The following is a 15632-nucleotide window of genomic DNA, read 5'->3' on the forward strand; positions in this document are numbered from 1 at the left end:
TCTCCCTCTCCCTGCTCACAACTCTCCATCCACTCCTCCCCTCCCCCATGCTCACTACCCTCCTCCTGCCCCACCCCTTCACCCTTCTCCCTACCCTTCCCCTCTTCCTCTCCCTCCCTCGCTTTCTCCTCCTTCCCTCTCTCCCTCTGTCCCTCCCTATCCTCTCTTTCTCTCTCCTCCCTCTCACTCTCCTCCCTCCCCCTAGTCCTATTTGCAAAAGAGTGGGGACAATTACTAAAAAAATGCTCTCCACTCCCACACAAATTACAAGTCCTTTTCATCTCACACTCACTCGCCACGTGCCCCTCCTTCTTACAAACAGTGCAAATGATTTTTGTGCACCCAGCTGCTAAGTGACCCATCGCCCCACACCTCCTACACAATTTAGGCTGCCCAAAATAATGCACATAGCCTCGGTTATTCCCCAAGGAGATCTCCGATGGTATAATCCCATATCCCTCATACCCACTCCTATCCCTCTTCAAACTTACACGCACCCTCCAGGCTCCTGTCCATACATTATCACTATCAGTTACCTTTACTGCTTCCTCCACTGAATTACAGTACCTTGCTAGCCATGTACATACATCCTTACCCTCCACCATCTCTGAACCCATTCTAACTATCACCACCCTTTTTGATGTGTCTGTCAGAACTGTCAGCTGAAACTTCTTCATCACCTCACTTTGAAGAGACTGTTCAAACAGCCCCTGGCACCTCTCCATAGACTCTCTCTTACAAAAACTAACATCCCATTCATTCCCCTTCCCCACAGAAATCAAACAGTTCAACTCTTCAGGCTTAAATCCCAATTCCTTCTGCAGAATTTGCCGTGAAAACTCAAGCCGGTTTAGTTCAATTTTCTCCACCCCAACCATATACTCGGCTTTAATGCCAATCCTCAAACAATTAAAGCGACGCTCCGAAAACTTCCGGAAAGCCATCTTGATCTACACTTTACAACCAAACAAGAAACACAGATATAATAGAACAAAAGGCCCAGATAAGGTGCCCTCAAAGGGTCCCCCTTACCTGAAAAAACAGCGAAATACTTACCGAAACAGCCCCAACAACTCTCTCCTCAATAGGACCTCAGCTACCAGCAAACAATATTGCCACCGTTTACCTTACCTTACCTTACCATACCGTACCGTACCGTACCTTACCTTACCTTACCTATCTCTTCTCCAATCAACTGCTGCGGACAAGCCACACACACTTGATCTTAGCCAAGAGGCCGAGAAGCGATGGCGACTTGGCCCTTGCCCGGGGCCCCCCAGCCCGGACGGCACAGGGGGATTCAAAGGTGGGTGCAAAATTCCAAGCACAAGCAGACCCCCAAAAAACGGGCTGCTGCTTCCAGAGGGGAAATGTGCAATTTAAGCAGGAGAAAACAAAACAAAGCAAAAACACACACATAACACCAAAAACAAAACATAAACTGGCGGAGTGCGTCTTACAAATAGTCATGCCAAGCTGCTATGCTGTGCAAGGTGCCTTGGGTAACTACAACTGTGCCTCGCTGGCTGGCTGGCTTGCTAAGAAGGTCCTGGCATAGGGACATGTTCCACCACACTTGACTGGTTAGCTGCATGCTCCCAGGAAACAAACTGCTGCTGTCTACATCATCACCACATGTGAATAAAAGAAAGAAAGACAGCAAGAAAGAAAGAGAGAAAGAAAGAAAGAAAGAGAGAAAGAAAGAGAGAAAGGAAGAGAGAAAGAAAGAGAGAAAGAAAGAAAGAGAGAAAGTAAAAAAAGAAGTAAAACGGCGGGAAAACTTGCATCAACACTGGCACTCTCCCTCCAGCAGGGGTAGACAAAATGCTCACAGGAGAGATCCAGATCTGACTTTGACCAACGTTAGAGAAAGGTGTGCACCGTTCCCGGAGGTACTGCAATACCGGGCCGATGCGTGGAGTGGACGGAGCAAGCCCCTGTTCCATCTCCCGATTCCAAAAATCAATTTAATATATGGTCCCTTGATAGGGGACGTATCAGATATTAAACTGATAAGAACAGATTTTTTTTTTTTTTTTTTTTCTTTTTTTTTTTTTACTGCTCAGAAATTAGTCTCACTATTTTCCCAGAAATTAACAGACCACATATCTTCATCACAGTTTTCCCAATTATTCATATTCACATTATTAAATTTTATTTACACAAATTTCCCTTCCCAGCCTCCCCCAACCTTGATTAAATGCTACCTCCCCCATCTTCCTGATTTCCAACTTACATTCTAATTTCACCCGTGATTTCGTTTCACAAACCAACTGTACTACCGACTTCCCTTGTTTCTTTTTTTTACACTGCTCATTCCTATCCCTCCACACAATTTCTTTCCCAATACTAATAATTCCCCAAATTACTCTCCCAACTTCACTCCCCATCCCTTCCAACCCTTCCCCCCATAATATAAATTCTGGACTTAAATCAAGATTTTCTTTAACTAACCTTAATAACTTTTTAATTTCTCCCCAAAAACCATTAACCAGATGACAACTCCAGAAGGCATGCCATACCGTCTCCTCCTGCGGACACCCCCTTGGACACCTGCCGTTGAGAATCTGACCTTCCCTACGCAATCTTTCTCTGACAGGTAACCTATCTAAGGCCACCAACCAATTCAAATCCTTTATTTCATTTGGCTGATTTTTTAATTGTATTGCCCCCCAATTAATTTTCCTAGCACCTGCCTTCCTCACCCCGATAGTAGCATTTTTTCTTTTAAAACTTTATACATTTTCTTATGCTCCTCTACCAAATCATCCTTGAGCACCTCTGGGTGTGCTCTTAAAAATAGTGACACCTTTTCATAGTGCCATGGTAACTGCTCAGCCTTTGGTCCCACATTATCCCATGACACTAAACCTTTAACTAAAAAAGCCCCCCAAAGTTTCATAAAATAATATGCCTTATGCCGTACCTTTTCCTTTAGTATTTTCACTATAAAACATACAAACAAAATCTCCAATTTCAAAGGAATAGACACTATACCCCTCCCCCCCTCTTCAATCTCCAAATACATGTGTTCCCTTTTAACCGGTTCATACCTGCCTCCCCAAATAAAGGAAAACACTAACCTTGTTAAAATCAATTTATACTTAGTTGGAACAGGAAAGACTAGGGCTAAGTAAATCAAACCTGATAAAACATCAGCCTTAACAACTAACCCCTTACCCGTAATACTAAGCCGCCTAGTTTTCCATAAGCCTATTTTTTTCCTCACCCTTTCAATTTTTTCCTCCCAATTCTTTCCAGCTGAATCGCTGTTATAAAATTTAACTCCTAGAATTTTTAGCCCATCATTGCAAATAGAAAACCCGTGCCTTATGTCTTTCCTGTTCCTCCAACTACCACAGTACATTATTGCAGATTTTCCCACATTAATTGCAGACCCTGTAGCTTCACAATATAACCCCAACACCTCTACTATCTTGTCCAAGCCCCTATCTGTGGTGAAAAAAACAGTAGTGTCATCTGCGTACTGAGCCACTTTGGCCCTCTCTCCACCTCCCCCAGGGATATGCACCCCTTCAATCCCTTTTTCTTGCCTTAACATCTCTGCAAAAGGTTCAATGAATAATACATATAACAATGGAGAAAGAGGACACCCTTGCCTAACCCCTCCTTTCTGCTTCACTGAGGCACCCAGAGTTCCATTAATTTTAACCTTACTACAAACATTATTGTATAACACCTTCACCCAGGCCACAAAATTATCCCCAAAATTCATTTTCTTTAACACTTTAAACAAAAAATTATGATTCACCCGATCAAAAGCTTTTTCTTGATCCAAACTTAAAATCCCCAAAGCCAAATCTCTATCTTCTGCCCAACTAATCAGATCCCTTATTAAAGATAAATTGTAAGACCCCGTCCTGCCTCTCACCCCACAAGTTTGGTCCTCACTCACCACAACTCCCATCACTTCCTTTAATCTGTTAGTTAATACCTTACTTAAAATTTTGTAGTCCACACATAATAATGTTATTGGTCTCCAGTTTCTAATGTCTCTCTTATCCCCCTTTTTATATATTAAGTGAATAATCCCTGTCTTCATTGACTCACTAAGCTCCTTTCTCTTAAAAATTTCCTTATACACCTCCACCAAATCCTTTTTAACTAAATCCCACAGTGAAACATAAAATTCTTTCGGAAGCCCATCCCCCCAGGGGTCTTATTCCCCTTCATAGCCAATAAAGCCCTCTCTACTTCTGCCACTTTAATTTCCCCCTCCAATTCAACCTTATCCTCCTCACCCAACTTTCTCCCTAATTTACTTAACAACACCTCACCCTTCTCCTCGTCCACAACTCTTTCAGCAAACATCTCCTTGTAAAAAGAACACACATGATCAAACACTTCCTCCTTTCTACTCACTACCTTCCCTTCACTAGTGACCACACCCTCCACCCATTCTCTTCTTTGTTTTTGTTTGACTGTCTGAAAAAAATATTTTGTTATTTTCTCATCTTTCTCTCGCTCCTCTTCTTTTGCTAAGAAGGCAAATTCTTTAACTCTATTCACATAATACTCCTTAATTTCCTTCTTTGCCTCTATAATTTCTTCTTCTACCATTAACCCCCTATTCCTTTCACCTATTAGCCTTTGTAACCTCCTATTTACCCTCCTCACCACTCTTCTCTCCTCCTCTCTCTTCTCCTTGGAGTACCGTCTGCAGAATTCTGCTAGATTAACTTTCAATTTCTCCCACCAAACTAAAATATTGCTAAACCCCCCCTTAAATTCTTGCCATAATTTATAGAATTCTCTCAAACTCTTCACAAATGTCTCGTCCTGTAGTAAACTAATATTAAATTTCCCAAACCCCTTCCCAATATTCACTGTACCCCCCTCTATTGACATCACTACCATATCATGGTCAGACCCCCAACATGGTAAAATCTTACACTCTTTAACCTTAATCTCTTGTGAAGTGAAAAAATAATCTAACCTGCTTTGATGCCCTCTAGTGTTCCTCCATGTGTACCCCACTCCATCTTTATACAACCCTCTATATGCATCCTTTAATTTATAATTTTGAGTTTCTTTTAACAGATATTTCCCTGTAAAATCCAGCTCAGCTCCCCTTTCTGTACTATCTACCGAAGTATTAAAATCACCTCCCAATATGACCTTTTTGTTAGTATCTAACAAAAACACAAAATCCTTGAAAAACTGTAATCTTTTGGTAGGATTGCATGGTGCATAGATGTTAATAAGCCTATATTTCTGCCCCCCATCATACCATCTACTACCATTAATCTCCCTGGTACCACTGTTAACACATTTTCAATAATCATTTCACTACCCTTCACCAGTACCCCCAATCCATCAGAGTGTACATTACCCACACTCCAAAATGAAACCCCCCCAGTCCAGTCCCTTGAGAACTTTTTGAAGTCCATTTCATCCCGAAGGTGACACTCTTGCAAAAAACAAATGTTAAAGGGCATCAATGCCAAAGACAAAAATATTGCAGCTCTTTTCTCCCTGTCCCTTAAACCCCTTACATTTAAAGTTACTACCTTGAAGTCCATCAAAAAGAATTAGGGTTTCTCTTCCATTCCCATAACTACAGCAACTTTAGCTACATCATCCTGCTCCAAAAAATCCATTGAATTCTGAGAATCCACATCTGACACTGCCACCTCCTGACCACAAGGGATAGTCTGTGAATCTGCACTATTATTACTGCTGCCATCATCCTCCTCCTCTGATGGTGTCAGCTCAGGTATCAAAGGAGAGCTTCCTGCTTCTGAAGGCTCAACCACAGAAGTTTCTTCCTCTTCGAGTACTTCATAGGAATTAGAAGTGTCCACCAAATAAATTTTGTTTTCACTTTCTGCTAGCTCCTTACACTTCCTTTTGTTTGTTCTTCTCTTTTCAACACTCCACTTTCCTTCTTCTATAGGGACGGAATGGCCCAGAAGCTGACTTCCCTCTGCTGCAATACCTTCCCTAGCCTGAGACTCCATTTCTTCCCCCCAGGATGCACCAGAAGATCTAGCCACTTTCCCAGGTAAGTTGTCAGGTAAGTTGACAGGTAAAACCTGATTTATTTCTTTGTTTGTATTAGATATTTCCTCTACCTCCGTTCTCGCGATTGCTGTGACCTCCATTGCAGCTTCTACACCTGCCACCTCCTCCGCTGCTGCCACAACCTCCTTATCAGTTAAGGAGGCTGCCGGACCCTCCTCTTGCTGTTTCTTGTTTTTATACCTCCACTCCCTCATAACATCCTCAACGGGAGGTAGGTTCTCAAAAACCCCTGCATAGGATCTTCTTTCTCTGCAGTCCCTCCTGACATGGCTTGCATCTCCACAATTGTGACATTTTTTTGAATTTTTGCATTCATAGGAAAAATGCCCTTTCTCTCCACAATTAAAACATCTCATCTCTTCACAGTTCTGCTCACTGTGACCATACTTTTGGCATTTCCTACAAAACTGGGGTTGACCTGAATATAGGATGTAGCCATTAACCCCCTCCACCCTACACTTTGCAGGAGGATGTAAAAAACCCTGATGTCCATTCGGATCTTCCCTCAGGAGCACACTATATTGTCTCTGCCCATTCCACACACCCAAACCATCTCTCCTATATCTTGGCCCAGAAAGAATATCTACATATTTCGTCAGAAACAAATTAACACTTTGATCAGACACATTCATGTCAAACAAGTTAATTGTTAAAACTCTGAATTTTTTTCTTTCCCTAGACTGAACTTTAAATTGCTTCAAAGGTTCCACATTTTCTTTTTCCTTACAGGCCTTTAATAGAGATTTAAAACTCGGCTCACCCATCATGGCGACATCAAAGAATTCTTCCTTCCCATTCCTCTGGATGCCAAGAATCTCCTCCAAATTGATGCTTAGCAACTCCATAATGATGGTGCGTATAAATTCTTCTCTTTCTGGCATTCCTTCATCTTCCTTTCCACTACAATCAAATCTTGCGGTGTTCTTCACTCCAGCCATGTTGTCTCTCCTCTATCCCTAGCTCGGCACTCTCAACAATCCAGAGCTGCGGTCAAGCCACTTGCTTTAGATCTGAGCCAAGAGGCCGAGAAGCGATGGCAACTAGGCCCTTGCCCAGGGCCCCCCAGCCTGGACGGCACAGGGGGATTCAAAGGTGGGTGCAAAATTCCAAGCACAAGCAGACCCCAAAAAAACGGGCTGCTGCTTCCAGAGGGGAAATGTGCAATTTAAGCAGGAGAAAACAAAACAAAGCAAAAACACACACATAACACCAAAAACAAAACATAAACTGGCGGAGTGCGTCTTACAAATAGTCATGCCAAGCTGCTATGCTGTGCAAGGTGCCTTGGGTAACTACAACTGTGCCTCGCTGGCTGGCTGGCTTGCTAAGAAGGTCCTGGCATAGGGACATGTTCCACCACACTTGTCTGGTTAGCTGCATGCTCCCAGGAAAAAAAAATCTGCTGCTGTCTACATCATCACCACATGTGAATAAAAGAAAGAAAGAAAGCAAGAAAGAAAGAGAAAGAAAGAGAGAAAGAAAGAAAGAGAGAAAGAAAGAAAGAGAGAAAGAAAAAAAAAAAGAAGTAAAACGGCGGGAAAACTTGCATCAACACTGGCACTCTCCCTCCAGCAGGGGTAGACAAAATGCTCACAGGAGAGATCCAGATCTGACTTTGACCAACGTTAGAGAAAGGTGTGCACCGTTCCCGGAGGTACTGCAATACCGGGCCGATGCGTGGAGTGGACGGAGCAAGCCCCTGTTCCATCTCCCGATTCCAAAAATCAATTTAATATATGGTCCCCTGATAGGGGACGTATCAGATATTAAACTGATAAGAACAGATACTACACTTGATCTTAGCCAAAAGGCCGAGAAGCGATGGCGACTTGGCCCTTGCCCGGGGCCCCCCAGCCCGGACGGCACAGGGGGATTCAAAGGTGGGTGCAAAATTCCAAGCACAAGCAGACCCCCAAAAAACGGGCTGCTGCTTCCAGAGGGGAAATGTGCAATTTAAGCAGGAGAAAACAAAACAAAGCAAAAACACACACATAACACCAAAAACAAAACATAAACTGGCGGAGTGCGTCTTACAAATAGTCATGCCAAGCTGCTATGCTGTGCAAGGTGCCTTGGGTAACTACAACTGTGCCTCGCTGGCTGGCTGGCTTGCTAAGAAGGTCCTGGCATAGGGACATGTTCCACCACACTTGTCTGGTTAGCTGCATGCTCCCAGGAAACAACCTGCTGCTGTCTACATCATCACCACATGTGAATAAAAGAAAGAAAGACAGCAAGAAAGAAAGAGAGAAAGAAAGGGAGAAAGAGAGAAAGAAAGAGAGAAAGAAAGAGAGAAAGAAAGAAAGAGAGAAAGAAAAAAAAAAAGAAGTAAAACGGCGGGAAAACTTGCATCAACACTGGCACTCTCCCTCCAGCAGGGGTAGACAAAATGCTCACAGGAGAGATCCAGATCTGACTTTGACCAACGTTAGAGAAAGGTGTGCACCGTTCCCGGAGGTACTGCAATACCGGGCCGATGCGTGGAGTGGACGGAGCAAGCCCCTGTTCCATCTCCCGATTCCAAAAATCAATTTAATATATGGTCCCCTGATAGGGGACGTATCAGATATTAAACTGATAAGAACAGATACTACACTTGATCTTAGCCAAAAGGCCGAGAAGCGATGGCGACTTGGCCCTTGCCCGGGGCCCCCCAGCCCGGACGGCACAGGGGGATTCAAAGGTGGGTGCAAAATTCCAAGCACAAGCAGACCCCCAAAAAACGGGCTGCTGCTTCCAGAGGGGAAATGTGCAATTTAAGCAGGAGGGAACAAAACAAAGCAAAAACACACACATAACACCAAAAACAAAACATAAACTGGCGGAGTGCGTCTTACAAATAGTCATGCCAAGCTGCTATGCTGTGCAAGGTGCCTTGGGTAACTACAACTGTGCCTCGCTGGCTGGCTGGCTTGCTAAGAAGGTCCTGGCATAGGGACATGTTCCACCACACTTGTCTGGTTAGCTGCATGCTCCCAGGAAACAACCTGCTGCTGTCTACATCATCACCACATGTGAATAAAAGAAAGAAAGACAGCAAGAAAGAAAGAGAGAAAGAAAGAGAGAAAGAGAGAAAGAAAGAAAGAGAGAAAGAAAAAAAAAGAAGTAAAACGGCGGGAAAACTTGCATCAACACTGGCACTCTCCCTCCAGCAGGGGTAGACAAAATGCTCACAGGAGAGATCCAGATCTGACTTTGACCAACGTTAGAGAAAGGTGTGCACCGTTCCCGGAGGTACTGCAATACCGGGCCGATGCGTGGAGTGGACGGAGCAAGCCCCTGTTCCATCTCCCGATTCCAAAAATCAATTTAATATATGGTCCCCTGATAGGGGACGTATCAGATATTAAACTGATAAGAACAGATACTACACTTGATCTTAGCCAAAAGGCCGAGAAGCGATGGCGACTTGGCCCTTGCCCGGGGCCCCCCAGCCCGGACGGCACAGGGGGATTCAAAGGTGGGTGCAAAATTCCAAGCACAAGCAGACCCCCAAAAAACGGGCTGCTGCTTCCAGAGGGGAAATGTGCAATTTAAGCAGGAGGGAACAAAACAAAGCAAAAACACACACATAACACCAAAAACAAAACATAAACTGGCGGAGTGCGTCTTACAAATAGTCATGCCAAGCTGCTATGCTGTGCAAGGTGCCTTGGGTAACTACAACTGTGCCTCGCTGGCTGGCTGGCTGGCTAAGAAGGAACTGGCATAGGGACATGTTCCACCACACTTGTCTGGTTAGCTGCATGCTCCCAGGAAACAAACTGCTGCTGTCTACATCATCACCACATGTGAATAAAAGAAAGACAGCAAGAAAGAAAGAGAGAAAGAAAGAGAGAAAGAGAGAAAGAAAGAGAGAAAGAAAGAAAGAGAGAAAGAAAAAAAAAGAAGTAAAACGGCGGGAAAACTTGCATCAACACTGGCACTCTCCCTCCAGCAGGGGTAGACAAAATGCTCACAGGAGAGATCCAGATCTGACTTTGACCAACGTTAGAGAAAGGTGTGCACTGTTCCCGGAGGTACTGCAATACCGGGCCGATGCGTGGAGTGGACGGAGCAAGCCCCTGTTCCATCTCCCGATTCCAAAAATCAATTTAATATATGGTCCCCTGATAGGGGACGTATCAGATATTAAACTGATAAGAACAGATACTACACTTGATCTTAGCCAAAAGGCCGAGAAGCGATGGCGACTTGGCCCTTGCCCGGGGCCCCCCAGCCCGGATGGCACAGGGGGATTCAAAGGTGGGTGCAAAATGTCAAGCACAAGCAGACCCCCAAAAAACGGGCTGCTGCTTCCAGAGGGGAAATGTGCAATTTAAGCAGGAGAAAACAAAACAAAGCAAAAACACACACATAACACCAAAAACAAAACATAAACTGGCGGAGTGCGTCTTACAAATAGTCATGCCAAGCTGCTATGCTGTGCAAGGTGCCTTGAGTAACTACAACTGTGCCTCGCTGGCTGGCTGGCTTGCTAAGAAGGTCCTGGCATAGGGACATGTTCCACCACACTTGTCTGGTTAGCTGCATGCTCCCAGGAAACAACCTGCTGCTGTCTACATCATCACCACATGTGAATAAAAGAAAGAAAGACAGCAAGAAAGAAAGAGAGAAAGAAAGAGAGAAAGAGAGAAAGAAAGAAAGAGAGAAAGAAAAAAAAAAGAAGTAAAACGGCGGGAAAACTTGCATCAACACTGGCACTCTCCCTCCAGCAGGGGTAGACAAAATGCTCACAGGAGAGATCCAGATCTGACTTTGACCAACGTTAGAGAAAGGTGTGCACCGTTCCCGGAGGTACTGCAATACCGGGCCGATGCGTGGAGTGGACGGAGCAAACCCCTGTTCCATCTCCCGATTCCAAAAATCAATTTAATATATGGTCCCCTGATAGGGGACGTATCAGATATTAAACTGATAAGAACAGTTTTTTTTTTGTTTTTTTTTATTAGAAAAATTCCACAAATTTATTATACAAACAATTTTCCAAATATATAGTCACATACATCAATAATTACAATATAAACAAACCCTTCCACCTTTCTCTTGCTGAATTATACCCCCATTTCAACACATCCCTTTTAACTCTACCCCTTATGTAACTACACACTCTTTCAATTATTACCTCCCCTTTTATCTCTATGTTATTTTTAATCAGTTTATTTCTACATTCCCATAATTCAAACTTAATTAAACTGAGAATTAACCATAACAGCCATTGTTGTTTTGTTTTTGTGGCACTCTTTACAAACCCTTTCAATATTACATCGTATGACAGCTTTGTTCCTGGTACCACCTTGTCTATGATCACTCTAGTTTTATTCCATACTGTTGCTGCAAATGGACATTCCCAAAACACATGTTCCTGTGTTTCTTCCACAAAACATGTTCCCCTAGGACAAAAAGCATTTCTGGTCAGTTTATGTCTGAATAACACCTCCCTTACAGCCATCCTTTTATGAAGCATCATCCAATTTAAATCTTTTAGGTTATTATCTAGCCCCTTTGGCTGAATATTTCCCCAAGTCTCAGGGGCCACTGAACTGTATTCTTTATTATAAAATACTTTCACCGATTCTTTATACAGTTCTTTATGCTCTGTGCGGATCTCTACCTCTTTACAGACTGGATTCTGCTTCAGCCACTTCACCGCATGTTGATAATGTCCTGGTAATTGCTCCGCTCTTGGTCCCATGTTATTTATTTTAACAAAATGTCTCATTGTAAATGAAAACCACAATCTAACAAAAAACTGAAAATTATGTTTAAATTCACCCTGCAAAGCTTTACATAAATTTGCCACAAATAAACAATCTAATTTCACAGGAATGTGAGGAACATCCCTCCCTCCTTTCTCCACAGCCTTATACATCTCCCCTCTCTTGATGTACTCATATTTCCCTCCCCACATAAACTCAAAAATCATACGAATAACACTTCTCCTATATCTTGGAGGCAACGGATATACATACGCTAGGTACAACAGAGAAGGTAACACGTCTGTTTTTAGAACCAACACCTTCCCCATATAGGTCAGTTTCCTTGCTTTCCACATATTTAACTTTTTATTCATTTTAACAATTTTGTCTGCCCAATTCTTTAAATCACTACCCCTTTGATAGAAATTAACCCCTAATATTTTAATCCCATCTGAAACTATGTTCAACCCCAAAGGTGTTTCCTTCCTGTTTTCCCAAGCTCCCAAGAACATGACATTTGTTTTACTCAAGTTTAACTTTGAACCCGATGCTAAAGAAAACAAGTCCATTAACTGAAATGCTCTCCTTATATCATTATCAGACTCTAAATATAAACTTGTGTCATCTGCATACTGTGCAATTTTTAATTCCACACCCCCACTCCCTGGAATAATTAACCCCTTCACCCCCTTATCTGCCCTCAGTGCTGCAGCGTAAGGTTCCATGAACAATACATAAAGTAAGGGGGATAGCGGACACCCCTGTCTCACCCCCGACCTTTGTTTAATTAGCTTCCCCAAGTGCCCATTCACATTGACTCTACTCACTACATCTTTATACATTATTCCTAAACATTTGATTAAATGACACCCAAAACCTAACCTCTCCAAAATTCTAAATAAAAACTGGTGGTTGACCCTATCAAATGCCTTTTCTTGATCAAGGCTCACTAAAATTAATGGAATATTCCTGTCCTGTACCCACCAAATTACATCTCTAGTCAATTGCAAATTCCATTGCGCTGATCTTCCCACTACCCCACATGTCTGGTCTTTATGTACAATGAAACCCATCACCCCCCTTAACCTATTAGTTACTGTCTTTGCTAAAATTTTATAATCCACATTTAATAAGGTCACAGGCCTCCAGTTTTTCAAATCCTTAATGTCCCCCTTTTTATATAATAAAGAAATAATCCCTTCCTTCATTGATTTTGACAATTCTCCTCTGTCAAACACTTCCTTTATTACCTCTTTAAACACTGGACCAATAATGTCCCAGAAAGCCCAATAAAACTCCCTTAGCAGTCCATCTGCCCCCGGCACTTTATTGTTTTTCATCTCATTTACAGCTGCTGTTAACTCGCTCAACTCAATAACCTTCTCCAATTCAATTTTACTCTCTTCTGGCACTCTAGATCCCAAATTATTTAAAAATGTATCTCCTGCTTTATCATCTATTTTCCTTTCTGAAAACAACTCCTCATAAAAATAACTTGCACTATCTACCATAGACTCATTATCCGATACCTCCCTTCCATCTTTATCTCTTAATCCCTCAATCATTCTTTTCTTTTGTTTCTCCCTCATAGGCTTGAAAAACTGATGACAACATTTTTCATTAGTCTCATAAAAGACTAGTTGGCTTCTAAACATGAATTTAGCAGCTCTGTTACTATAAATCGCCTTTAACCTCTCCTTACACAAACTATACTGCTCCCAATCCATATTCCCACCATTATTATCCTTCACCCGCATCTCCTCCAACCTCTTTTGTAAACCCAATATATCTTTCCTTTCCTCAAATGCTTTTGATTTACAATATCCCTGCGCAAACACCTTAACTTTTCGCTTCACATCCTCCCACCAATCAATCCAGGATTTGTAATAAGGTTTCAATTCCACCCACTCATTAAAATATAAAATAAATTGTTCCCTAAACTTTTTCTCTTCTAAAATTTTGCAATTCAATTTCCAATACCCGACACCAAATACTGGCCCGTTTAATATTACCCCTAAAGAAATCATATCATGATCTGAAAACCAAACAGGCAAAACAGAAAAATGTTCTAAAGTCAAATCATTGGTCACAAAGAAATAATCAATTCTACTCTTTGCACCCCTAGAATTTCTCCAGGTAAATCCTGGCTTTCCTTTATTTAACTTTTTATAAGAATCTATTAAATTAAAATTAGACAAAATCAACCGTAAATCCTTGCAACTAAAATCTTCTGATTGAACTGCATCTAAACAGACATTAAAGTCTCCCCCCACTATTACATGCCTATTTGTCATTAATACATCCCCCAAACCCCAAAATAATTCTTTTCGCTCTTTCCTTGTTGGAGGAGCATATACATTAATTAATCTTAACTTTTGTCCCCTCCCATCCACATCTGCTACTAGTACCCTCCCTGGCACCATAGAAAAAGAATCCTTCACTTCTAACCCTCTATCCTTAAACAAAATCCCCACCCCTGATGAGTGCACACCCCCCACACTCCATCTCGATTCCCCCTGATCCCATTCCCTTGAAAACCCCTTTATGTCCCCTTCATCTTTTAAATGTACTTCTTGCAAAAAACAAACTGAAAACTTAATATACTTGAAAGAATTTAACACAGATGCTCTTTTCTGATTATTCCTCAAGCCCCTAACATTAACTGAAATTAAATTAATTGAAGCCATTTATAATTTATATTATTAAAAATAAACCCTTTATTTAAGCTTGGCTTGTAGGTCCTACTCCTTCCTCTTGTATTGCAGGTAAAATAGGTACAGCCAATGTAGTCTCATTAAATTGTTGGAGTTGAGCATTGTCCAGAAATTCCTCAACATTAAAATCACTGCTTTGTAATCCTAAATCCGACCGACATGGGCTCGCTGGTGACAACAAAAAGCTTCTCAGTTCAGAACCTAACTCAGTCCCACTCTCTGTTGATTTACTCCTCAGTTCTGTATCTGAATCTGGCAGATTATGTAAGCCATCAAACCTGTTTCCATGCTCTATCCCCTCCCCTTCCTTTGCTTTCTTTCCTTTTGCTAGCTTTTGTTCAGCTGCCTTCCTCTCATTCCCAGAATTTTTTTTCCTTTTCCCACTTTTCTTGTCCACATCCATCCAGCCCTCCTCCTTGCTTGTTTCTTGGTTCAGCTCCATCTTTTCCTCTAACATTTCCCTACTCGCCTCAATCTCCTCCCGCTCAGCCTCTTGAAAAGTTTGCCGAGCTTCCTCTTGGCCAGGCACTCTGCTTAACTCTGACTGAACCCCACTGCCACTTGAAATCACCTTATCCACAGCCACATTTTCCTCCTGTGCTTCGCTTACATCAGCGGGACCACCCCTTAGCTCTCCCCCATCTTGCTGCTCATTTTCTGGTTCCTTTTCTTGGTCCTCTCTAATCACCTCTGCAAAGGACCTTTTCTTCTGTGGGCATTGTCTAAAGAGATGCTCATCAGATCCACAAATATTACATTTTTTAACAAACGGACAGTCCTTTGTTTCATGTCCCAACTCCTCGCAGTTCCTACAACGAATTTGATTACAATGCATTTCTGTGTGACCAAAGGACATGCATTTTCGGCAGTATAGCGGTTGGCCAGAATAAAACAAGTAGCCTCTGTTGGGCCCAATAGAAAAGTTTGCCGGAGGGTGCCTATACCCATCGAAACCCTTGGCGTCTTGCCTTAATAGCACTTTGAATTGTCTCTTGCCATTCCAGATTCCCAATAGATCTCTCTGATAAACTGCACTCACTAGTACATCACAGTATTTCCCCAGAAAAGATTCAATATCCCAGTCAGATGCATAAGGATTAAACATGTGGACTGTTATAACTCTGAAATTGCGATTCCATAATGATTCAGCAGCATAATCCTTCACAGGAGCTTT

The 15632-nt window shown here is 42.3% G+C and overlaps 5 non-coding genes and 1 pseudogene across 5 annotated transcripts; all 6 read right to left on the reverse strand.

Moving 5' to 3' along the window:
- Positions 1 to 1870: 1870 nt before the first annotated feature.
- On the reverse strand, positions 1871 to 2073 carry LOC131738526 (U2 spliceosomal RNA; annotated as a pseudogene).
- A 5604-nt stretch (positions 2074 to 7677) lies between these two features.
- On the reverse strand, positions 7678 to 7868 carry LOC131738974 (U2 spliceosomal RNA). Its single transcript, XR_009330142.1, has one exon. It is a non-coding gene; the product is annotated as a U2 spliceosomal RNA (small nuclear RNA).
- Positions 7869 to 8480: 612 nt separating this feature from the next.
- On the reverse strand, positions 8481 to 8671 carry LOC131738975 (U2 spliceosomal RNA). The gene has a single exon (XR_009330143.1). It is a non-coding gene; the product is annotated as a U2 spliceosomal RNA (small nuclear RNA).
- Positions 8672 to 9257: 586 nt separating this feature from the next.
- LOC131738976 (U2 spliceosomal RNA) lies at positions 9258 to 9448 on the reverse strand. Its single transcript, XR_009330144.1, has one exon. It is a non-coding gene; the product is annotated as a U2 spliceosomal RNA (small nuclear RNA).
- A 594-nt stretch (positions 9449 to 10042) lies between these two features.
- On the reverse strand, positions 10043 to 10233 carry LOC131738256 (U2 spliceosomal RNA). The gene has a single exon (XR_009329820.1). It is a non-coding gene; the product is annotated as a U2 spliceosomal RNA (small nuclear RNA).
- A 587-nt stretch (positions 10234 to 10820) lies between these two features.
- On the reverse strand, positions 10821 to 11003 carry LOC131738497 (U2 spliceosomal RNA). The gene has a single exon (XR_009329997.1). It is a non-coding gene; the product is annotated as a U2 spliceosomal RNA (small nuclear RNA).
- Between the last annotated feature and the right edge of the window lie 4629 nt (positions 11004 to 15632).

This window comes from Acipenser ruthenus, chromosome 10 (assembly GCF_902713425.1).
Source record: "Acipenser ruthenus chromosome 10, fAciRut3.2 maternal haplotype, whole genome shotgun sequence".
In the NCBI taxonomy this organism is placed as follows: Eukaryota; Metazoa; Chordata; class Actinopteri; order Acipenseriformes; family Acipenseridae; genus Acipenser; species Acipenser ruthenus.